Genomic DNA, 25,276 nt, shown 5'->3' with positions numbered 1-25,276 from the left:
CTTGAAATTTTTGAGCCGACGACGGAGACGGGCATTTGGAGGTCTAATAACACCGCTGAGACTATCAATCAGCTTTTGACAGTAAGGGTCAGCACTCTGGTGGTGAGCAAGATTGCAGGGTATATCTGGCATGGGAGCAATAGAGGCGGCGCTCAAAGACTGCATAACTGTAGGGTTTAAATGGCTTGACTCCGTTGGGACAGGAGAGGAATGCGAGGACATGGGTTGCGACGGCAAAGCAATAGGGCAACGAGAGAGAGCGTCGGCGTCCTTGTGCTTCTTGCCCGATTTGTAAGTGACAGTAAAGTCGTACTCTTGAAGGCGGAGGATCCACCGCCCGAGACGACCGGACAGATTTTTCAAAGTGGATAACCAGCATAGGGCGTGGTGGTCAGTGACGACTGTGAAGTGACGGCCGTACAGGTAAGGACGAAACTTCTGAACAGCCCAGACGACGGCGAGACATTCTTGTTCGGTAATAGTGTAGTTTTGTTCCGCAGAAGTCAGAGTTCGGCTCGCATAGGCAACAACATTTTCTGTAGAGGTGTTTTGGCGTTGCAGAAGGACAGCGCCAATGCCATGGCTACTGGCGTCGGTGTGCAAAATTGTCGGTGCTTTATCATCAAAATGGCAGAGGACGGGACCCGAAGTCAGAGCACGCTTCAGAGTTTCAAATGCTTCTTCGCAAGCAGGAGACCAGATGAAAGGCGTGTCGTTGTGAAGAAGCGCATGTAAAGGTGAGGCAATAGAGGCGAAATTGCGGATGAATCTGCGGAAGTATGATGCCAAGCCGAGGAAACTGCGGAGATCTTTGACCCGAGTTGGACGGGGAAAGTGCAGCGCAGCAGCGATTTTTTCAGGGTCAGGCTTAATTCCTTCGCTGCTTACGAGATGGCCAAGAACTTTAATGGATTTTGATGCAAAACGGCATTTCTTCGTGTTTAGCTGTAGGCCAGCGCTGGAAAGTGCTGTCAAAACTTCATCGAGACGAGTAAGGTGATCAGGAAATGACGAAGAAAAAATGACGATGTCATCTAAGTAACAGAGACATGTTTTCCATTTGAGGCCGCGGAGAACTGTGTCAATCATACGCTCGAATGTAGCAGGAGCGTTGCAGAGTCCAAAAGGCATTACATTGAATTCGTATAAACCGTCCGGTGTTGCAAAGGCGGTCTTCTCTTTATCATCTTCATTCATGGGGATCTGCCAGTAGCCTGATCTTAAGTCAAGGCTGGAGAAAAATTGGGCACCTTGCAAACAATCGAGGGCGTCGTCAATTCGAGGGAGGGGATACACATCCTTACGAGTTATTCTGTTTAGAGCACGGTAATCTACACAAAAACGAACCGAACCGTCTTTTTTTTGCACTAGCACAACAGGCGATGACCAGGAACTAGACGATGGGCGTATGATGTTGCGTGCAAGCATGTCAGCAACATTTTCCTGAATAACTTTGCGCTCGGTTGGGGAAACACGATAAGGCCGGCGTCTAACTATGCTTGATCCGTCGGTGAGTATGCGATGCGTTGCTGCAGCGGTTTGACCCAGTGTGCCGGAATTGACGTCGAACGAGTCTGCGTGCTTGTTCAATACAGCGAGCAATGCGTCTGTCTGGTCTGTTGTCAGGTCGGTGCTGATCGTGTGGCGAAGTGCTGCACTGAGCGAGGCAGGGGATGAATCAGAGCGATCGGAGGTGGAAATGGGAAGAAGTGTGACAGTCTGGGCGGAAGCAATTGATGCAACAGTAGAGTCGCGTCGCAGAAGAATGGGCTCTGATGTGGTGTTGAATGCGGCGAGAAGAGAAGAACCGCTGGAGAAGCGAAGAAGGGACACGATGATGATAATACCTCTTGACAGGAGACGAGGGCTGGGTGTAATCAGGACGTCGCCATCGGTGACGGCGTCAGAAGTCACAGATAGAATATCTTCGTTGCCCGGATAGAGGACGTGATCGGCAAGCATAACTACACGGGAAGAAAGTGGTTCTCTATCGGCAAGAATGTTGCATTCAGTGACTTCAATAGTGGGAGGGGAACACGTAATGACTGCTGAGGCGTTTTGGAGGAAATCCCAGCCGAAGATGAGTTGATGGACACAGGAGGATAGGACAGCAAACTCAATGAAGTGCAAGATGCCATCAATGGTGACTCGGGCTGTACACGCTCCACAAGGGTTAATATTCTGTCCATTTGCAGCACGTAAAGGAGGACCGGTATAAGGTGTGCGCACCTTTCGCAGTTTTAAACACAAGTCAAGTTTCATAATAGAAATAGCGGCGCCGGTATCAATTAAAGCTTCCAGTTCATGTCCCTCAAGGAATACAGTCAACATGTTTGATGGGAGCAGAGGAGGAATTGGAGAGACGACAGGCGGTGCAGTTTTACCTCCGGAAACTGCACAGGTTAGTTTTCCGTTTGGCGGGCAGAAGCTGAAGATGGAGGGCGAAGGGGCGACGAAGTCCGGCGAAAGGGTGACGGGGAGCGACGACGCGATGGCCGTGCTGTCCTAGACCGGTCAGGAGAAGTCGACGGGGAGGAAGAGGGACGGAGGTCATTATCGGTGTAGTACTGGCGAGGAGGAAGCTGGTAGGCGTCGTCACGTCGAACGTACCCATAGCTCGCACGCTCATCTCGCAGTCGTCGGCGACAAACGCGTGTTACATGGCCGCGGATTCCGCAGTAGAAACATACTGGACGAGGTGGGAGAGGCCGCCAATTACCATACACCGGTGGTCGCGGGGACAGGGCGGCGAGGCTGGGTGGGACAGGCGCGTGATGGACAGGAGGACAAGGAGGAGGAGCCGCAGTGACTTCAGCATACGTCGGAACGTTCGGAGCATACGTCGGAGCTGGTGGTTCTGTAGCCATGGGACGATTGAGTGAAGTAAGCTCCTCCTTGATAATGCCACGCAACCCAGTAGATTGAGCAGGTGGGCGTGAGAAGGCAGGAACCGACGAAATATCATTGTGGAGCTCTTCCCGTATTATAGATCGTATGATGGTGCGCAGATCAGTTTCGGGAATTTGGCTCGGATCCCAGGTGTTGTTGAGGCGGCGCGACTGTAGATAGTCAAGTCGCTGGCAAGTGGCACGAATGTCTGCCACCGTGACGGGATTTTGGGCAGCTAGAGCTGCGTAGGCAAAAGAGCCAATTCCTTTTAAAATATGTCCGACACGTTCAGCCTCGACCATGCCATTGTTAACTCGCCGGCAAAGGGCGAGTACGTCCTCAATGTAGGATGTGTATGTCTCTCCTGGAAGTTGCACACGGGTCTCTAGCTTCTTTTGAAAAGAGGCCGGACCAGCACCAACAGTTCCAAATATCTGGCGGATCTGTGTCGTGAATTGAGGCCAGTCAGGAATGGCGTCCTCATGGTTGAGGAACCACGTCTTAGCCACGTCACTCAGGTAGAATGAGACGTTGAGTAGCTTCATAGAAGCGTCCCAACCGTTAAAAGCGCTCACCCTATCGTACTGCTGTAGCCAGTCTTCGACGTCGTCACCGCGGAGACCGGCGAAAACCGGAGGGTCGCGCTGACGTGAGGTAACTGACCAAGTTGGGTGGGTCAAATGGTGCTGAGCAAGTGCACCTTGGGACGTCAGTGGTGCAGAGGTGGCATGGGCAGCCGTGGTATGCCCATCGGTAGCTACAGGCGCCGGAACGGTGAGAGCAGGGGGATGTGACTGCGCCATGGCGGTTGATGTGCCGCCAAGAACACGACCGGAACGGAGCTCCAGGGGGTGCCGCGTTGAGGACGCTGGGATCAGGAGTCACTTCCACCACTTGTGAGGCAGAAGAACGCACCAGCAAATTCACCTTTTTACTTCAGGTAGGCCGAAGCAGCAGCTACCGACTAGCCACAGCTTAGCAACACTTCGTCTTCTTCGCACGACCCGAAGACCGATGATGATTACGCTGAGATGAAGATGAAGGTCACTCACAGTGCTTACAATAATAATAATAATAATAATAATAATAATAATAATAATAATAATAATAATAATAATAATAATAATAATAATAATAATAATAATAATAATAATAATGATAATAATAATAATAATAATAATAATAATAATAATAATAATAATAATAATAATAATAATAATAATAATAATATCATTATTATTATTATTATTATTATTATTATTATTATTATTATTATTATTATTATTATTATCATCATTATTATTATACAATAATAATAATATTTTATAATAATATAAAATATTAATATTATTAATCATATTATTCATAATAATAATATTCTTTATTCAACTATGTGTACAAAATACATGTTCCAGCCCGCTTAAGAGTTATCGCTTGTGTGCGGGGCTGGGCAGCCGGAGTATGCAGTACATGAGTTAACAGCAAAAAAAAAAAGAAAATTTAAAGAACAAATGCAAACAATATTCAGACCTAAAACTGGCTTATTGTACTCGAACAAACAACAAAACAAAAACGTGATAGCAGCAAAAGCTTCAGCCTTGACCGCTTACAAGAGAGATGAAAAGTTCAAAGGTATGACAAAAATACTGAATCAGTCGATATTATCACTCAACCGTCATTGAAGAAACATATTCAATTGTTTTATTCCTTTAGTGGTTAGGACAGTTCGCATTTTAATAAAGTAGTAAGGAAAATAATATATCCGAGTTTTTTTTTCCTTAATTAGTGAACATGCGGGGTATACATACATTTCCGACTGACGGAGAGACAGGGTTTTAACGTTTTTGATTTTAAAAAAGCTGTGAAAGAAATTATTGCGTAATATATCACAGATAAATTGCTTATGGACAGATAACATGTCCAAATGTTCCATACAATCTATTGCCGGATATTTGGTTCAGTAGGCGAGATTACTTGCAATTCTGTGCGGAATGCGGCTGAGCGTATTTAGCTTATATCGAATCAAATCAATCTTTGTTTAGCATTCTTCCGCGGTGAACAGGACAAAAGCAAAGACGCTGCTACAAGCAGCTTGACGATGTTCTTGCCTCTTTGTCATTCGGCAGCGCGAAGTATTATGTACACGGTAAACACAGGGACACTTCCCTATTTCAACACCCATAGACATAAGTTGTACTCCGCATCAACAATAAAGGCACCGTTATCATATAAAATATCTCAAATAAATATTCACTTATACGAAAGCAAATTCAACATAAAGCCAAATGAACAGAACATTTTCAATATTAACAATTACATCGAAATGTGTACACAGTTATTTTAAGCAGGTTACTTAATTCAAATGCTCTATGCTGCTCAAAAGCACTTTACTCAAAGAACTCCATTAATCTCGAGACCATTGTTCGACATCAAATATTTCCTCCAATTTTTTCTAGACATAATTTCAAAATTTACATTTTTTTCTGTACAGGATATTTACCACACAAGGTACACGATATTGCAACCTATTAAAGCCATTATTAGTGCAACAAAATGGAAATTGCCACACTTCCCTTTGCCTCATCATGTATGGCAGTTGCACTGTTTTGAGATTGCAGATCTCAATAAAAGACGCATTGTTATGTTTTAGACTGTATTTTGCCAACAATTAGAAAGTGTAGAGGTGCATGACAGGAAGCAAATTCAATGCCTGAAACAAATCCCTTGTGTGAGCATCGAAGGTCACATTTGAAATATGGCGAACAGCTTTTTTCTGTAATAAATGTAATCTATTAATGTTCATTTGTAATGTTGTCCCCGATACCAGGTTACAATAATTTATATACGAGTTTAAAAAGGCATTGTAGAGAAGAAGTTTGAGTTTCTGTAAGAGCATCTGTCGCAGTCTACAAATCATTCCACAGGCCCTCGCCAATTTCTTTGCTACGAGGTCAATGTGAGCGTTCCAGAGTAAATGTTCGGCGAAAACAATTCCTACTGTTTTGGTTTCTTTTACACGATTTATTTTAGAGGTATCAAGATATAAGTCTAAATGACAGCTTGTTTGCTTCTGTACCGGTGCGAATAATATTGCTTTTGTTTTTTCTATTTATTTGTAGTGAATGTACTGCCTATTAAGGGTTGCGTTAGCAAAATTTTCAAGTTCATGAATCTCCTTGCTCTGAAAAAACATACTGGTATCATCCGCATAAATAACGAAATATGCTTGATCACTAATAGCTGTGATATCATTATATAAAGATTATATATGGCCAATAAGATCGGCCATCGCATACTGCCCTGCAGAACCCCTGCTCACACAGGGTGGAATGCTGAATTCTCACCTTTTATAGCGACGGACTACATCCTTTTCTGTACATAGGATTTTATTAATTAAAGAGGAATCCCATGGAATCTGTAAAGCAACAGCTTATGCAATGAAGTGTCATGATTAATTATCTCGAACGCTTTCGAAAAATTGACGAAGATACCCAAAGTGAAACTGTTTTCATCAAATTCGTTAGGTATGTGTTTTGTTTGCGTCAGTAGAGCCAGTTCAGTTGACATGTGCTTTCGGAAGCCGAACTGTTGTGGCTTTACAATAGAAAACTTGTAACAAAACGCTGTTACCTTATTGCACATAATTTTTTTCAAACCTTTTAAATAACCGGCAGTATTGCTATTGGTCGGTAATTAGAAACAATATTTGTCTCCCGACTTGTATAGCACCGTTACCTTTGCAAGCTTCATTTCTTTTGCGGGAAAAGAGCTGTAGGTTTGCAAATATTATATATATGAAAACTGGTGCAAGATGATCGAGAACAACCTAATAGGTCCTATCTGAAGTCCATCTATATCCTGTGCTTTATTGTTATTCAGCGGTTTAAACACAAAAAACATCTCTTCTGCTGTTATTGGCTATCATTATAATAATGGGGTGCCATAAATGAATATTTCATATCGTAATATGGACTCTCCTAAACCCCTTTTACCCCATCGTTCTAACCGACACATCGCAAATGGATCGTAGATCGTGTATATATATGCATACCAGGCGCAGACCTTTGGTTATTTCTTGATTAAGGGTATTCTACGACAGTGTTTCGTCAAATGTAATCCCAAGGTACTTAATTGTAATTCGATTTCAGCTCCAAAGGCGGACATGAACAGCTCGTACAATTGTTATCGTTACGTTGAGGTATACATTAGAGCATATTGGAAAGTTTTTATATTGGCTACGAAAGCGGACAAGGCAGTTTTATAATTATTAGTAAAGATCTGATTGCCATTAAACCTTTCCACTAAGGTATGTACATCTCGTTGGATCTTGTTGGCTTCTTCTTGATATGTTTTACTTGGGATCACCAGAGCAGTATCATCAGCATGTAAGAAAAGCTGTGAGTTTAAAGGAAGGTTGGCTATATCATTCACGTAAATATTGAATAATAAGAGTCCTAAAACAGGGCCCTGAGCAACACCTGTTAAAACATTTATCATTGAACTGTACGATCCGCCTATATATACCCACTGCGCTCTATCAGTAAAATAGCTCTTAAAAAAAGTCAAATGATCGAGTTTCAAAAGCTTTTTGCAAATCAATAAAAAATGTAAGCACAACGTTATTAGTATGAATCCCTTTACAGACTGAGTCATCGAAACCCTCTTGTAAGCTTATAGTGCTTTTGTCTCTGCGGAGACCATACTGGGCGATGTTTAGAAGATTGTATTTTTCAGAAAAAGGAGATCATACTAGCATGTAGAATTTTCGCCATAATGCAGGTGATGGAGGGCAAAATTGCAGTCGGTCGGTATTTATTAAAGGCCCTCATAGAGCATTTTTAATGTACCGGTCTTATTATAGTTTTTATGTATGTATGTATTTGCCCACTTTTAAAAGTTTCGTTGACGATAAAAAGTAATACCGTTTTAAATATATCAAAATGAACAATGAGATCCCGCATCCTGAAACCATCATATCCTGGCTGTTTTGTAATTGACATTTTCGCAAAGCAGTCCTCACATCTAGCTCGGTAACAGTAGGCATATAAGTCGAATTAACTCTCGATGTAGCAGGAGCACCCTGTTTGAGGCTGTTTGTCGTTAACACAAGAATAAAACAGACTCTATAAAGTGGTTATTAAAGTCGTTTGCCAAGTCTGCGTTATCGTTATTTGGAAATGCCTGTTCTAAAGTAGCATCAGTGCGTTTCTTGGGTGGTTTTCTTATAGCGTTCTTGACTAAGTTCCATATTTTTTTATATCCTTACTGCGTGCCGAACACTGATTAAATTGGTACTGTTTTTTTATCAGTCTTATCTTTGCAGTGATTTTATTCCTTAGCTGCCTGTATTCTACCCTTAGTGCAAGGTCATGTGGATGGTCAACGCAACTTCTTATTAGTTTACTCTTAGTATATGATAGTTCAATTATTTCCTTGTTTATCCAAGGACTGGCCTGATTTCGCCGCTTAAGGGTGACCTTAGTTTTTGATGAGTTGGAAATAGATTTTAACTTCTCTACAAGCATTCTGTAAGCGCATAAATTATTGCGCTGTAGCGGCGAATTTCAGTCAAATATCTTGATTAGTTTATCTACCTTGGCGTTGTTAACTACAAGCATATCTATAGGTTGCTTAAGTGCCGCCGTTTCAATTTCTTTAAGTAGCGTAATAGAAGGAAAATAATGTCAGCAACCTTTCTTAAATGATACAGCCGAGTATTTCCCACTCCTCTGCGGTTGTACTGATAAGATCAATGCATGTCTGCGTAATCTTTGTTCCATGCTCCATGAGGGGACAGAGTGTATAGAAGGCCAGTAGTTACTCATTGCCTCTCGCTGCTGCTCAGCGGATAATAATTCCTTCTCCTTCCGTTGGGAGTTCGTGACAGCTCACCCGTCAGATACATCCACTTCCATGCCGTGTTCCGAGCTACCTTTGACACCCGCATGCAGACAAATTTTCTTCAGAACAATATTATCGGTAGGATATAGAGAAACTGCAATTTTCCGCGTGTTTATGGTGACAATACCATTTTATAGAACGACTCTTTTAACAGCCGATGCGCTCTTTTCAGCATGGAGGATTTAATTGCACCGCAGTTCGAAGTGACTTTCTTGCAGCCTACGTCTTGCGAAGTTGTCATGTCGTTCACAGAAATAAATATTAAAAGCAAAAAATTGAAAACCAATCAAATGAAATATATTGAAAACTTAACACTTAAAAATGTCAAAGAGGAAAAATGAAAAAAAAAAGAAACAGACGACGCGTGCGATGTCCTAAGAACAGCAGCAACAACCCTCATGCTTTCGAATTTTGACAGGCGCGGAGGTTCTGCAGCGCTCTTAAATTTTTTTTAGCCTTTGCTGACGCCCGTCCTCGGGCTCAAAGAATATTGTGTTCAAATTATTTTCAACTTATCCACTAAATATTTCGAAATTAAAAGGCGCTTCCGATGTATGCACAACCCTCCGCAAAGTTCATCTCAGCTCAGTCGTGTCCGACTCTTCGTGACCCTATGGACCATATGACGCCACGCTTTCCGGTCTTTCACTATCTTCCTAACATCACATAACTTCAACTGCAGCGCCTCAAGGATGCCATCTAACCATCACGTTCGCTTCCTACTCCTTCTCTGGTGACCCTCAACCTTTCCCAACATCAAATCTTTCTCCAGCGCCTCCTCTTTTCTCATCATATGACCAAAGTAGCTGAGCTTTAACTTTAGAATTTGACCGTCCAATGAGCAGTCAGGGTTTATAGTCGTCAATATCGACTGATTTGATCTTCTGGCCGTCCAAGGAACTCTCAAGAGTCTCCGGCAGCACCACCATTAAAACGCGTCAATTCTTAGGCGGTCAGCCTTTTTCACAGTCAAACTCTCGCATCCATACATCACAACTGGAAAGACAATAGCACGCGTTATATGGATCTTGGTTGGCAGTCGAATGTCTCTGCTCTTCACTAGGCGGTCAAGGCTAGCCATCGCTCTCTTTTCCAGAAGCAGGCGTCTCCTAATTTCATGGCTGCAGTCTCCTTCCGAGGTAATCTTGGAGTCCAAGAAGAGAAAATCCGTCACAGCTTCCACTTCTTGTCCCTTGATGCTACAGGACTAGATAGGGCAAGACGCCATGATCTTTGTCTTTTTAATGTTCAGTTTAAGCCCAAACTTCTCACTTTCTTCTTGTACGCGCATCAGAAGTCTCTTGAGTTTCTCTTCACTTTCCGCCATTAAAGTGGTATCATCTGCATATCTAAGGTTGTTGATACGTTTCCCAGCAATCTTCGCTCCGGCTGAAGACTCGTCCAGACGGGTCTTCCTCATGATGCACTCTGCGTATAGGTTAAATATGCATCGCGACAGTATGCAGCCTTGTCTCCCTCCTTTCGAAATCGGATACCAATCAGTAAGACCATGCCCAGTTCTGACTGTGGCCTCTTGCCCTTCCTACAGGTTCCTGAGGAGACAGATGAGGTGAATTGGAACTCCCATCTCTTGGATAGCTTGCCACAATCTGCTGTGATCTACGCAGTCAAACGCTTTCGCATAATCAATAAAGCAAAAGTAGATGGGTTTCTGGAGCTCTCTTGCTTTTTCCATGATCCAGCGAATGTTGGCAATCTGGTCTCTAGTTCCTCTGTCCTTGCGAAACTCAGTTTGCACGTCCGGAAGCTCCCGATCCACATACTGCTGCAGCCTACCTTGGAGGGTTTTCATCATCACCTTGCTAGCATGCGAAATAAGTGCGATCGTGCGGTAGTTGGAACAATCTTTGGCACTGCCTTTCTTTGGAATGGGGATGCAAACTGAACTCCTCCGATCCTGTGGCCACTGCAGGGTTGTCCAAATTTGCTGATACAATTTATACAGAACGTTAGCTGCGTCGTCATAGTTGAGGTTTTGAAGCAACTAAACTGGAATGCCATCGATTCCGCTAGCTTTGTTCTTAACAAGGCTGGCTAAGGCCCATTCAACCTCACTGTTCAAGGTGCCCGGCTCTGGATCAGTAATCACTACAGTTTTATGTTGGGTTTAAACATCCGGATCCTTCTTGTACAGTTCTGAGTATTCCTGCCACCTGTTCTTATCTCTGAGGCTTCAGTGAGGTCCCTGCCTCGTTTGTCCTTTATCATGCCCAGCTTAGCCCCGAAGCTTCCTTTGATATCGTTGATTGTCTTATACTGAACTGTTGTGTTCCTCAATTGGCTTTTGTCCTCAACTGCTTGGCACTGTATGTTCAGGAAGGCATTCTTATCTCTTCTTGCTATTTGCTGAAAATCCGCATTGAGAACCTTGTATATTTCTCTTTCCCCCATACCTTTGCCATCCTCCTTTCCTAAGCTATTTGCAAAGCCTCTTCAGATAACCAGTTTGCTTTCTTGAATTTCTTTTGCTTTGGAACTACCTTAGTAGCAACTTCTTGTATTATATCACGAACACCAGTCCACATCCTTTCAGGCTCTCTGTCTTCTAGATCTAATTATTGAAATCGATTACTTACTTCCACAGCATATCCTGAGAGAATTTTATCCACATCATACCTGAAAGGCCTTCTAGTTTTCTGCACTTCCCTTAATCGAAACTTAAATTTGGCAACCAGGAGCTGATGATCGGTGCCACAATCGGCCCCAGACCTTGTTTTTACTGCTTTTATAGCGCTTCTCCATCTCTGCCGGCAAAGAATATAATCAATCTGATTCCTGTAGAGACCGTTCGGTGAAGTCCATGTGTACAGGCGCCTCTTGTGCTGTTGAAACTGAGTATCCGCTATGGGGAGGTTGTTTTCTTGACAAAACTCTACTAGCCTCTGACCAGCTTCATTTGGCTCACCAAGATCAAACTTGCCTGTAATTCTGGATATTTCTTCACTCGCCACCATAGGATTCCAGTCTCCTATGAGAAAAAGGACGTCTGATGATGATGTGCAGTCTAAAATGCATTGCAGGTCAGCATAAAATCTCTCAACGTCAGCTTCTTCAGCAGTAGTGGTTGGTGCATAGACTTGGATAACTGTTATGTTGAAAGAATGACCTTGGATCTCAAGTGAAATCATTCGGTCGTTTTTGTGGTTGTGCCCTAGCAAAGCTTTGCCAATTCTTCTGTTTACTATGAGAGCGACCCCTCTCCTTCTCTTGGATTCGTGCCCACAATAAGATATAATGGTCGCCGGAGTTAAATTCTCCCATTCCGGTCCACTTGAGCTCGCTGATGCCCAAGGTATCAATGTTCAATCTGTCCATTTCTCGCTTAACGACATCCAGTCTACCTTGCGTCATTGATCTTACATTCCATGTTGCTATGTGATATATCTCCTTGCAACATCGGACTTCCCGGTCGCTTCCCGATACATCCAAAACTGAGTGTCCTTTTGGCTTTAGCCCAGCCGCTTCATTCGTCCTGGAGCTACTAGGAATCGCCCTTTGTTCATCCCCGTAACATGTGGGACGCCTTCCAACCTGGGGGCTCATCTTCCGGCACCATATCCTTAATGGTATTGTGACTAATCATAAGGTTTTCTTGGCAGGAAATACTGGAGTGGATTGCCATTACCTTCTCCAATGACTCACATTTTGTCAGAACTCTCTGCCGTGAACTGTCTATCTTGGGTGGCCCTACACTGCAGAGCTCTCGACTTCATCGAGTTTCGCAAGCCCCTCCGCCACAACAAGGCAGTGATCCATGCACACCCCTACGCGTTTTGAAATCATATTAAAGGAGCATAACAAAAAACGCAGAGCCAGTGTCGTCCCATACCCTCGAACGTTTAATGAAACGTCAATAAAAGGGATGGCGTAACAGTGTTCATATTGAAATAATTTTTTCGCGATGCTAAAACAGGAGGTTGGAGGATTTTGATCATGTTGCTGTCTTATTTTCTTGTTCCATTTAACTGACTGCAGTCACTTTCAATGTCAGTATTGATTCATTTTCAAAACTGAGCGACTAAAACAAGAACAGAGAGGAGACACAATGCACACAAACCGCAGATTTCTAACATTTAATCAGATGGTTACAAGCAGTCTATTATATCCTCTGCAGCCATCAGCTCAAAAAAAGAGAACTAATATTGCTCAAACATAACAATTCGAAAGCAATACCAAGTACGGAAGCACATTTATCTGCTTATAGTGTATTCATCCAAACGTGACTTTGATAAGGTCTCAATCGCATGCCGCAAAGAGCCAAAGAATGAAACGTTACAAATAAAACTTCATCCTGGCAAAGCCACTGTGGTCTCTACCTCAAACATCGAGCACGTCGAGAACCTTAAAAAAGTTGGAGAAGCGCAAAGGGCAAGATAACAATTCTGAACAGCTGAAAAATGCCCACAATGGAAGAAGGCCGGGATACGAGATGAAATGAAGGATGAATAAGCATGACCATTCCCTAGGTATACGGAAAAAGGCGAAGAGAGTTCTCCTACAACAAAGGAAACGAGAAGGACCCAATCAAGAACCATGAGAACAATGGTGTATCCCAATACAGTAGCATAAATGCCTGACAGATGTTAACAAGAAACCAGTAACTCTGAAGATAGTAAAACGTAAAGGAATGGCTGCAACCAGTAACAAGAGTAAGAGTGAAAAGGTAAACATTATTACAACCTAAAAGCATGAAGCAATGACAAGGGATAAGGCAAAGCGGAAGATGACAAAACGTAAAAGTACGCACGATGTCAGCACCAAGCGAGAACTACACGAGATTGAGTACTAAAAGAACTGAATGCTAAAAGAAAAAAAGACCACCCAAAGAAGAACTAAAGAAATGAAAAGGAAAAAAAGGCGGTAGGCTTTATTGTCATTTAGATATTCAACTTCTTTATTTGCAAGGAGAATGGACGGCGCGCTCATACAGTGTTCCTTCGTTCTTTTTCGCAGAAAGAGTTAGGAAACCCTCAATTGCTTCCCTTTCTGTTTTTCTTCGAGCTATGTCGAGCGATCCAGCTTATTCTGGAAGCGCAATTCAACAGTGTATGTGCTTCTTTTTATGTATGTACATTAGAATACCTGCCCTTCTTGATAACGCCTGTTGTTACCCAGTGCTATCTCTATAGCACACCTGTCTTAAAATCCGATTAAGAACTATTCCCTCCCGAAAGCGTAAAATTTCAAGGTACCTAGCATAAATTTACAGTTGGCAGCACACACATGAAAGAAAAATTGCATAAATAATAGGCCGTAAGAAAGAGAATGCTGTCCATGGCATCGATTTCTCAGTATTCGCTTTGCTCATAGAGGCCCCTGTGGCAAAAGGTGTTCTCTGCAGTCCATGTCTCTTGCATGTATTGTCTGAAATTCCCACAAGAGGCGATTCGAGCTCGCTAATAGATAAGGCGAAACGTTCAATGATGCTACAAGGGGGCTGTGATAAAATCAGTTCAGTTCCGTCGTTCAGTCGTGTCCGACTCTTCGTGACTCTATGGACCCTATCACGCCACGCTTTCCGGCCTCTCACTATCTTCCTAACATCACATAACTTCATCTGCAGCGCCTCGAGGATGCCACCTAAGGAAGTTAGGAAACTTAGCGCAAAGAAGACAAGGACAAAAAAGTAGGATACACACACGAGCGCTCCAATTCAGCATTCACGATGCCATCTAACTATCGCGTTCGCTGCCCACCCCTTCTCCGGCGACCCTCAACCTTTCCCAACGTCAAAGGTTTCTCCAGCGACTCCTCTCTTCTCATCAGATGACCAAAGTAGCTGAGCTTTAACCTTAGAATTTGACCCTCCAATGAACAAAGATGCTTCGAGCGAGAAGGTGGGCGCCCATAAACGAGAAAAAATGGAGAGTAGGTAAAGCAAAGCAGCAATGTGGACTAGTGGGCTGAACATTTGAAAACATTTGAGCGCTATGCAGTACACAGAAAAGCAAGGAAGCCGGAAAACACGCACAGAGGACAAGTGCGCACTGACAACTATGGTTTATTCATAGCAGGGTTACATTTGAAACAGTCCACGCGCACCCTTTGAAAAACGAAATCTCGGAATCTCATTGCACAGGCAGTGTGACATCCTCATGCACATACGCTCCTTTATTAACTTTATCTCATTACTTCTTCATAACTGACAGTTTGCTTACGCACTTGTCTTCTCCGGTTTCCCATATCTGAAACGCTTCTAATATTTCTCTTTTCTGTATCTTGAACTGGCTAATATGATGGTTTCTTTAAACTCTGGCTTGCATTTGTGCTTTGTTTCTTGAGAAGTCTTGAGAGAGTAGGTGGTGGTTATTTGAACTGCAGTGTTGTAGGCAAAGGTGACAAAGGGGAGTAAAGAGGTCAAGATCTTGTGAATAGGTTGGATGTAGGACGACAGCATATCATAAAGGGTGCGATGAAAGCGTTCTGTGAGGACATTGGTCTGAGAGGGATAAGCAGACGTAGTTTTGTGTACTACGCCCGAAGCATAGAGCACTGTGGGGACATCAGGTGAACACAGGAAGCATGGGCACCCGTAAAATATACGTCGATAGCGATGGGCGCCGGATCGGTAGTCAGAGAAAGAGGAGACGACTCAACTTGCGCCATGACGGTTGATGCACCGCCAACAATACGACAGGAATGGAGTTACAGGGGCAGTCGCGTAAAGGACGCTGGAATCCACCACATGTGAGACAGGAGGAAGCACCGGCAGGTTCACCTTTCTCTTGTCAGATCATCCAAAGCAACAGATATTGTTGTTGTTGTTCTCCTCTAATGTGATGGCACATACCCACACAGAGGGATCGGCCAAGAATTGGGGTGCAGAGATATTAGATTTTGAGATGTATAACTACATCGGAAAAAAAAGAATAAATGCTAGGGAATAGAAAAGGAAATGTAGATATAATAAACCAAAATATATTAGTAAATACTAACGCACGCTGTAAGAGAATAGTAAGATTTATATGTACAGAATAAAACTTCAAAGCATATTAGGTAGACGTTTTGTTTCTATTAAGAAGTTTTGAATGGCGTTGAAAACATACCTGTGGCTGTACCCAAGCATGGTGACACCGAACGATAATAAAATTTGGCTGCTCAAATTAAGACCCAGCTGTTGTAACGGCTTCTCTAAGTACCGCTTTCTCATCATGGTAAAACGGCGGAAAAATATCAAGAAATGGTCTATTGTTTCCGGTTCCCAGCAGAATGCGCAGACAGGAGAAAGCGCCAAACCAGACCTATGCATATAGAAATTTAGGGGCGGAATACGACAGCGTAGCCTGGTTAGAGAGACCTCAGTCTGCCTTGATTGACATGATTTCCTATTCCAGGAATACTTGAGGTGCAGGTAGTCATCCGAGGATAAAATAGATCCAGACTGCGTGCTTAATAAGGCACGCCGCCGAAATCGTGCTGCTGTTATGTACGCTGTTGCCGGGAGGATGGGCAATACAGGGCCGTTCAGAGAATCTTTGGCTAGTCTGTCTGCAATCTCATTGGCTGTCACATTGCTGTGTCCTGGTACCCACACTATATGTATGAGGCTCAAATGTGAGGGGAGTAATGAAAGAAAGGTGTTTAAAATTGACGAGTCCATATTCGAAGAAAGCGACAAGCACAAAGAATAAGAGTCTGTAATTACAGCCACTGTTCAGTATGTTGGGTCTAGTTTGCGCAGAGCAAGCACCACCGCCAGCAACTCCGCCTGGAAAATTGGAGTAAAATCCGGAAGACGGACTGAAAAAGCCCAGTATAAAAGCGGACAGTATATTCCAACGCCGGCTTTTTCATTAAATTTAGAAGCATCCGTTGCTATCGTTATGCTAACGGGAAGACTGTAAATGATATTCTAACAATCCATTTAAAATGTGAGGTGCTAAGTGTTTCGCATTATTTGGGAAAATGTCACCATAGACAATTTGAACCGACGATGCACTTACTTTTGTTGGAAGGATGTTAGAAAGGACTACGTGCAAAGGTTGTAACAGATTTTGCACTAGAATTACCTGCGGGGTATGAAACCGAGGCCATACGACTCCAAAAAAGGAGTCTGGCTCGCAACAAAAAAATTGATATGGAGCGGTGGAATTGTGATTCATATATTTTCAGATACGTCTGGACAGTCAAGAATTGTAATCTAGTTAATAACGGTGGTATTCGGGCTTCAAGGTGTAATACATTATTAGCCACAAATTTGGGGAGCCCAAGGCATAATCTAAGCGCTTCCCGCTCTAAAAGAACAAGCGGACGAATTTTGTGAGCAGGTGAACCAGAAAATAACACAGATCCAAATTCTATAATTGGGCGGACATACATAACATAAATCATTAAAAGTGCGTCTCGCCGCATCCCAGACCTTGGATTTCTTAACCTGCGCAACATACCCACAGCACGTGCCCCCTTCGCTGCAACATGTTCAATCCCTATTGCAAAAACCAGTGCCACTGGGAGCCAGCGCCCCAGCGCCATACCTGATTATGGTCCCAGTATGACGCTGGACACTGGGCGCACTGGGACGCGGCTTACTGGGACGCGGCATACTGGGACGCTCCGCGCTGGCGGCACTGTTCGCCCGGAAAAAAAAAGGCGTGGGATAAAAATTAAAAAGTAAAAAGTAACGAAACAAGTTAGGTACATAAAAAACCTAAAAAGAAGTAAAAAAAAAAGAAAAAAAACTAGTGCACCAAGCGGGCCTCGAACTAAGTCCCTCGGCACATACCAATTACTAGCTCAGCACGCTAACCACTCGGCCACGCCGAGAACTGGAGTTCCTGTAAACATTTTTGCGTTTTATGTCATGACCCGCATTTATAAGGTTGGGACTTCATGTTTTGCAGTCTACAGGCCATTGCTACCGTTCTAACAATTGCAACTTCTTGACGATTTTAGCTTGCTGTCTGCTCTCACGACTTGCAACTAATGTTCTGGGTGCCTATGCGCGCTATTTTGTGCACTGGAATCATTTTTAACATGTGTAGTTTGACATCGCTGGCAAATTTACCAACGCCGGCTCCTGGGTGGTGCTCTGCTACCGTGGGCGTAATTTTCGCTGAACACGGAGCTTTAGTAGAAGCCTTCAAGGAAAAACGTGCGACCAAGCTTTAATACCGGCAAGCGCCGCAGCGATGACCCTAATTGCGTGTAACTAAACCTTATTTGTATGTAAACATTGCGGGAAGCGTTGCGATGACCGAGGGCTCGGCTGCTTGATACGCAGAGTAAGAAGGAGCGCAAAATCTTGAGAAACACGCCAAATATTATGTATTACAAGCGCTGTATGTTGTTGCTTCTTCTCTCATGGGCCCATCGCTCGGTAAACTACTCTCTTCCTCGTTTTAGTTTTTCTTTCTGCTGTTTATACTGGGCCGTGGTGCAGGCTACGCTCGCCTGCGATTGAGCCCGCATTGAACATTTTGGCAGTAATCATTGTGTTAGAGTGCCCTTAAGATCAGCTGTGAAGTTGGTTATGCATGGTAGCCCACATTATTCAATTCCAGCTTTAGTAGTGAGTTAGTAGTCAGTCTGTCATGAGATCGAGGCGCGGCGATCGTTGTCGCTCTCGAAACGCTCGAAACGACCTATCGAAACATGGAAACTCTAGAAAAAAGATACTGCCTTTGTTTTCTTACAAATGCGCAACGACTTCGCAGCAAAAAGCGCTTGCTTGAACCATATTTTTCATATGCCCCCCGATGGTCGATTGAAAGTACGCTGTTGCCCTGTTGGCCCCTGAGGGATGCTACTCCGGCTGACGCCGCACGCCGCAACATCTATACTGGGACACTGGGACCAGTGCGGACCAGCGCACAATACAGCGCTTCTCCCAGTGCATCGCGGATGCCAGCGACACAGCCAGCGTCAAAAGTCTAATCCCAGCGTTTTTCTCCCATCGCACCAGTGCAGCCAGTGTCTTCCCGTTACTGCTCCAGTGAATATCGCAGACCTCCAGCGTGCCCAGCAGATCCAGTGCAAAACCAGCGCGAAAATATTACTGGTTTCGCACTGGAGACGCTGGTTTTTGCAATAGGGATGTGATCCCTCCATGCCAGATGGTCATCGTAAATCACCCCTAGATATTTCAAAGACTTAACTTGAGGAATCATTTCCTGCTTAAATGTTAGAGCAAGAGTTACGGGATCCTGAATTTGGAAAACAAGGAACGCGCACTTTTTAACATTTAATTTAAATCTTAAGTCATCTAACCAATTTTGAAGGGAGCTTAGGTACGATTGCAGGCGCCTGTTGAGGGATTGAATGTTAGGTGCAGCCCTAAAGAATGCGATGTCATCCTCATAGACATACGTGCGAATCTCCTTATGAGTGGGAATTGAACTCATTAAAATGTTAAAGAGCACGGGCGAGAGAACTGCCCCTTGAGGGACACCTCTGGTTTGTTGATATTTGCCAGAATGTACTCCATTCAATGAACAGTAAAATTGTCTGTTTTGTAGAAATGTAGATATCCAATCAATTAAGTATTGTGGAAAACATAGCGATTTTAATCTGTGCAATAAAATTCGGGGCTCTACACTATCATAAGCCTTCTCTATATCTAGAGTCACCAATGCAGCATGCATTTTTTTGCGCCGCGCAAGAATTCGACTCTCAAGGTCGGTATGTGCATTCCATATTGAAAATTTTGCTCGAAATCCGATTTGACAGGGACTAAGAATATGTTTTTGTTCGACAAACTCGTTAACCCGTTTGAATACGACCCTTTCAATTAATTTTACCAAGTTTGATGTTAAAGATATTGGTCTGATATTTTCCAAAGTATAGCCACCACCATTGTTTTTCCGTAAAGGAATCACTTTGGCTAGTTTCCAATCACCAGGTATCCAAGAATGAATAATTGAGTAATTTACCAATTCTAACAAGGAATTTGGAGACACTTCAAGATATCAGATATTAACAAGACACACTCAACCACACATCATCTTCTTCTCAGGACCAGATGACCGACGAAGATGACGTTCACTGACAGTGCCAACCGGCATCGACTAAATTCGCTGAGAATAAAACGTTTCATCTCTTTAATGCTGTGAGTTGCAGTTTTGCAAGAGCTTTATGATGCACACCCAAAGCTTGTCAAGACAAAACATTCAGTTCAGTTTAGTCGTTCAGTCGTTTCCGACTCTTCGTGACCTTATGGACCATGTCACGCCACGCTTTCCAGTCTCTCACTATCTTCCTAACATCACATAACTTCATCTGCAGTGCCTCGAGGAGGAGGAGACAAAACATTAGCTCGGAGCTATTTTGTTGGCCTGCCATTGAAGCTGTCATAGAAGGTTAGGCAAAAGGCTGAAAGTCATGTCATGAGAAACGCAACGCAACGCTCCAGGCAAAGCGCCTTTGGAATCGTGGTCACTGCCGACGTTTTTTTTTGGACATGTGCACAGGTCGATTTTGCAGTACCCCTGTATAAATGCATGTTTCTCGTTGTCGTCGATGTACATTCGAAATGGTCTCAAGTGTTCATAATAAAAAACACATCAAGTAGAGACACATTTGACCAACTTTGTGAGATATTCTCCAGGTTTGGGTACCCTGGCACCATTGTCTCTGATAATTGCCCGCAGTTCACGTCAGCAGAATTCAAGGCATTTGTTCTGGAGATGAGTGCTCGTCATATCACCACGGCCACCTATCATCCCAGTTAGTTCGAATGGCCTGGCGGAACGCTTCGTCCAATCGCTCAAGAAAGCACTTAAAAAGAAGCAGCAATCACAGCTTAGACGCAACGCTTCTGTTGGCGCACAGAAACACTAGGCATGCTACGAACAAGGAACCTCCTGCTACATTCATGTAGGGAAGGCGTCTCGATCCAAATTGGACATCCTGAAACCAGCAGTAGAGAACCGGGTTCGACATAAGCATTTCATGCAATCTTGCCACCGCAAATATCCACTCACACTGCCCCCCTCTCTGCTGTAGGTGTGCACCCTGAGGGCATTTTAAATAATTAAACTCAGTAAAAGCCACCACCACAGTTAGAGTTTTTCTTAGGGATGTGTGAGGGCTAGTTGCATCCTTTTTTTCCTTGAATGCCGACCATACCGCTAATGCGAATGCGTACGGATGGAGAGAAAATGGACACAAAGGGTGCGCATTTCAACTTCTAATCTCCAGGACAAACGTACATATAGCAATGCAGCATAGATTGTACAATGTAGTACAACACGTTACTACACCATCGCCGAGGCAGATGGACGCCCATAAAGGACGAAAAAGTTGAAAACTAATTTTCCGGAAACGCAATCTTATGCACCCCAACATCGTGCCGCGTTGGCGGATCGCATTACCGCGATGTACTACTGTCGCAACTGGCGTTTAGCTGCCACGGATTTTTCTTTTGCATCTAATGTCATGTAGCGGTCGCAATGTAGTTTACCACAATAGGGCCATGATAGGGTCGTTCGATGTATTGCCGTTTTATACTTCTGCGAAAAATATACAAGTCTGTGATTCTACTCGAAAAGCTTTACTGCCTAGCGTGCGTTGCATACTACAAAAAACGGGATAGAAATTGGAATGGGGAAACTCCTCCCACCGAGAGTGACCGTCATTTTGAAGTGATCGGGGGACGTCACAAGATAATTGACGGCGGGGCGTCGTCTGCAATTCAGGCAACAATATCAAAGAACCTTTATTTTTCTTTCGTAGAAGATTGATACAGTGTTCGTCCCTCATGCAGAAGTGCTTTATTAACATATTACTGCACAGAAACGACATAGAGTAAGGTTTGTTTTCTTCGGCATGGTTAAAGCACGGTCACAGTCAGTGGACTGCGCGGTTAGGTATCGAAGCACTCATCTACAGCATTACATTGGCTACAGCGCCAGCATCACCAACGGAGCAGCGGTCGCCTATCGTCGTAGAGTGAGGTTTTCGGCCCCGCGACGCCGACGGAGCTGATCAGCAGACGGTCACCCGATCTGTTTTTGTCTGATTGGCGATCGAGCGAGAACTTGACGCCCGATGAGTTAACAACCTCAAAAGCTGTGCTTGCCTGAAGATTAACCGGGTTAGAAAAATGAAAACGTCAGCTACAATTTATAAGTTCCCACTTCTCATTAGCAATCCCGTGACCAGAAATGTCAATCAGCGCCGAACGTCACCCCGTTCCGCGACGAGAAGGCATAGCGCGAGAGCGTGGGGCTCGAGTCACCAATTTCGGCGATTACGGAGAACGCATTCACAAGTATTTAGATGTTGTATGTGGTCATCGAGTGTATATTTGGCAATAGTGACCCGAAATCGACGACAGCTTGCTTGAAAAAGCGGGTGCACTTTGAGATGGAAGTATCAATGTTACCCTGCCTGGCGAGCAATACTGAGGGAAGCGGCGCTTGACAGTATACCCGGGGCGGAAAGGGGACTTAGCATCCTCCGCACATCTTGCAGCGCTGCTGTAGTTTGTAAAATATAATGGTTCACTATGGTTTGAAAAGAAGACAATATTTTTGGTATTTCTAGCTCAGCTTCCGTTTTATGTCGTGCGAACGAGCAGCAAACATGCAGTTATATACAAAAGCTATATAAACAAACATGCTAGGAACCGCGTAGTCGTAAACTGCAAATCGGCGCATTCCTGCGGGAGTTATAGGACTCACACGTAAATACCAAATTGTGTATGTTTACGTTGAAGCATTCGCGAGTCATTTGCTGAAAAATCACCAAAAAAGCGCTAGGTTATGCTTGGGAGTCAGTTGAAGTCGCACGCGCGTGTCTGCGGGGAGTTCAAGACGGAGACGGTGGCGGCTAGGAGGCTCTTGTTCGGTGTGGGCAGCGAAGCACGTTCCAATCGCGTTGGGTTTGCGATGATGGGACTGAAGCGGCAGCGGCACATGCTTTCGTGGGCTAGACGTTGCCAGAATGAACATAGTTTTCCAAAAATGCTTTAAAAGCCGATAATACAGTTAAGCTTGTCTGACACGCGCCTATAACAGCATTTCAAGGGATATCTCTTCGTCCAAAAGTTTGTCTGCTCTAACTCCGCAAGGCGCGCTCTTGCGTCAACGCATGCGTCTTTAGGTTTTTCTCTTAGTTTTTGGACTGCAAGGGCGAGGGCGACAGCTGAGCAATCAGCAACATAACGCTAGTCCCTCTCCCTTTCGCGGCGCACATGACGGAAGGAAACAATGGGCATGTCGCTTTTTATATGCGGGAGCGCGTGTTCCTAAAACAATTTAACTCTCAGAACACACGAATAGTATGCTTCTGATTGTATGCCTAAATAATACGCCCTTATCCAATCAATTTCGGCCTCCTCGACAATCTCTAGACGGAAGCCCCAGACAATGTGCATATTATAGCGAAGGTTTCTCAAAGAAAGAAGAGGATATGCAAATAAAATCGTTTTCCCGAAGAAAAAACTGTCAGCGACCACCGTGCAAGGCGTGCGTGCATGAATGCAGTCGACATAGCGAATAGCAGACGAAATGGAGATGATATGCCATTGTGGCGTCAACGGCCAATGGTTGCCAGATCAACAAGCTGCTTTCGAAGTAATAAAAAAATTCATTTTAAAAATATCTACTGAACCGATTGAGCTTAAATTTCGCTGATTTATAGTTTCGCGTGTGTACAGTTGAATGTATTATTCTGTTTATACTGAAATGTTAGCTGGCATGACCTCTACAATCCTGATCGATAGTGCTTCACATACGCGCAAACATATGTTTCGGGGAATGAGTTAAAGACATGAAGGAAACAAATGAGTCTCAAATCTTAACGGACAGAGGTAAATATGTGTGAGGGTAAAGGAAATGCCTCTTAAAATAGAACGAAACTCTCTTCACACCACTCGTTAATGTGAGAGCAAAGGCGTTAAAACCTCTCCCTTGCCATTGTAAAATTGAACCCCACACGCTACAGGAAAACTGAGATTAAAAAGCAGTTAGCGCACAAACAATGTAAGCCGAACGTAGCTACCAACTCGCACAGATATCTACATGGTCCTCCTATTGGTGCTTGCTTGTTCGTTGGGCAGTCTCTAAATTGATCAAGTGGTATTGGTTTAAATGTGAAACATAGTAACAAAAACTGCTAGAAATGGCCACACTTCACCTAATGCTAGCACTTTTAGAAGCTTTCCTGCACTTTGCTGGTCCAGCTAGAAAATGACAAGCGTCGCTTGTGACCCGGCTTAATTCTTTTCAGGTGTTACTGCTCGAAGACGCCAAATTGATTACCTACTTTACATACCATGCGCTACGAAACCTAATCAGGACATCAAAAGTACTTGACCCAATTGGATTCTGAGCTTGAAGCCAAAATTGAAGCGCCTGCCAGCATTTACGCCAGTACAGCTGCTGTCACCGACCAACGACTGGCGCGGCTGGAAGAGCTGATCACCACGTCGTACTGCACAACACAAGATCATTTCGGCTGCATTTAACAGACCTTCAAGCCCATATTACGCAGATCCACCTTTGCGGAGAAATTCGCCAACCGCCCCTACTTTCAAAAACAGATGCAAACCCCAATTCCTTCACAACCATCTTCCAGCCCGTAGCCACAAGAGGATGGCCCCTGGGCCTTATAGCTGGGCAATGGAACTGCCACAGTCACAACAAGAGAGTTATACTGCAACAACACATCACCATGGCAACCAAAATACCCGAAATCGTTCTGCTGCAAGACACGGCGACCGCCCTCCTCCCTCGAGGCCGATTGTTCGGTACAGGTGCGCTGGAAGCTTCAATGGCTGAATCATAATTTGAGAAACGTTGAGAACGATGGTGCTCGACTTAAACAAGAGCATTGAACGCCACCGCTAGGTCCCGTGCCATCAGCAGCGAAACAAAATTTGCAACCGAGCTGACAGGCAACTACATCGCAGTTACACCTAGAATCTATTTCGGCACCTCCTAAACGAAATGACCAAGTCACATCAGCGCAACTATTTGACTTGGCTCGTGCGCACCACAACACAACAAGAAAAAACGTCCGGCATCAAGACCCTGGAAGCCAAGTATCTGCCAGACATGCCAACTGAAACACATCCGCAATACGGGGCGCAACCAAACGCGCGTCTCGACCGAGATATTACTATGTCAGAGGTACGAGTAGCGCTGCACAAGCTCAACACTCGCTTAGCAGCCGGCCCCCATATCGTTACCAAGATGATACGCAACCTCGACGATGCATCGATAGTGGCATTAACCCGTTACTATAACAAAGGCTGGCGTTCAGACAAGCTCTCTCGACAGTAGAAAACGGTAAAAACGATTCTGATCCCGAACCCCGGCAAACCATTGGACATCGGCAACTTGCATCCCATTTCGCTCACGTCCTTCGTGGGCCAACCAGTGTCAGGAATACCTGTAAAAAAATCTCTATTAAAACACAATCATCGCCTACCGGTGTAGACTCAGCGCACAAGACGTCGTGCTACAACTCAAACAAGAAATCATTGACAGGCACAAGAGAGCTAAATAATTCTAGGGCTCGATTT

This window comes from Amblyomma maculatum, chromosome 11 (assembly GCF_055883805.1).
Source record: "Amblyomma maculatum isolate TAMU_Amacu chromosome 11, ASM5588380v1, whole genome shotgun sequence".
Classification (NCBI taxonomy): domain Eukaryota; kingdom Metazoa; phylum Arthropoda; class Arachnida; order Ixodida; family Ixodidae; genus Amblyomma; species Amblyomma maculatum.
This window is presented reverse-complemented; position numbering follows the sequence as displayed.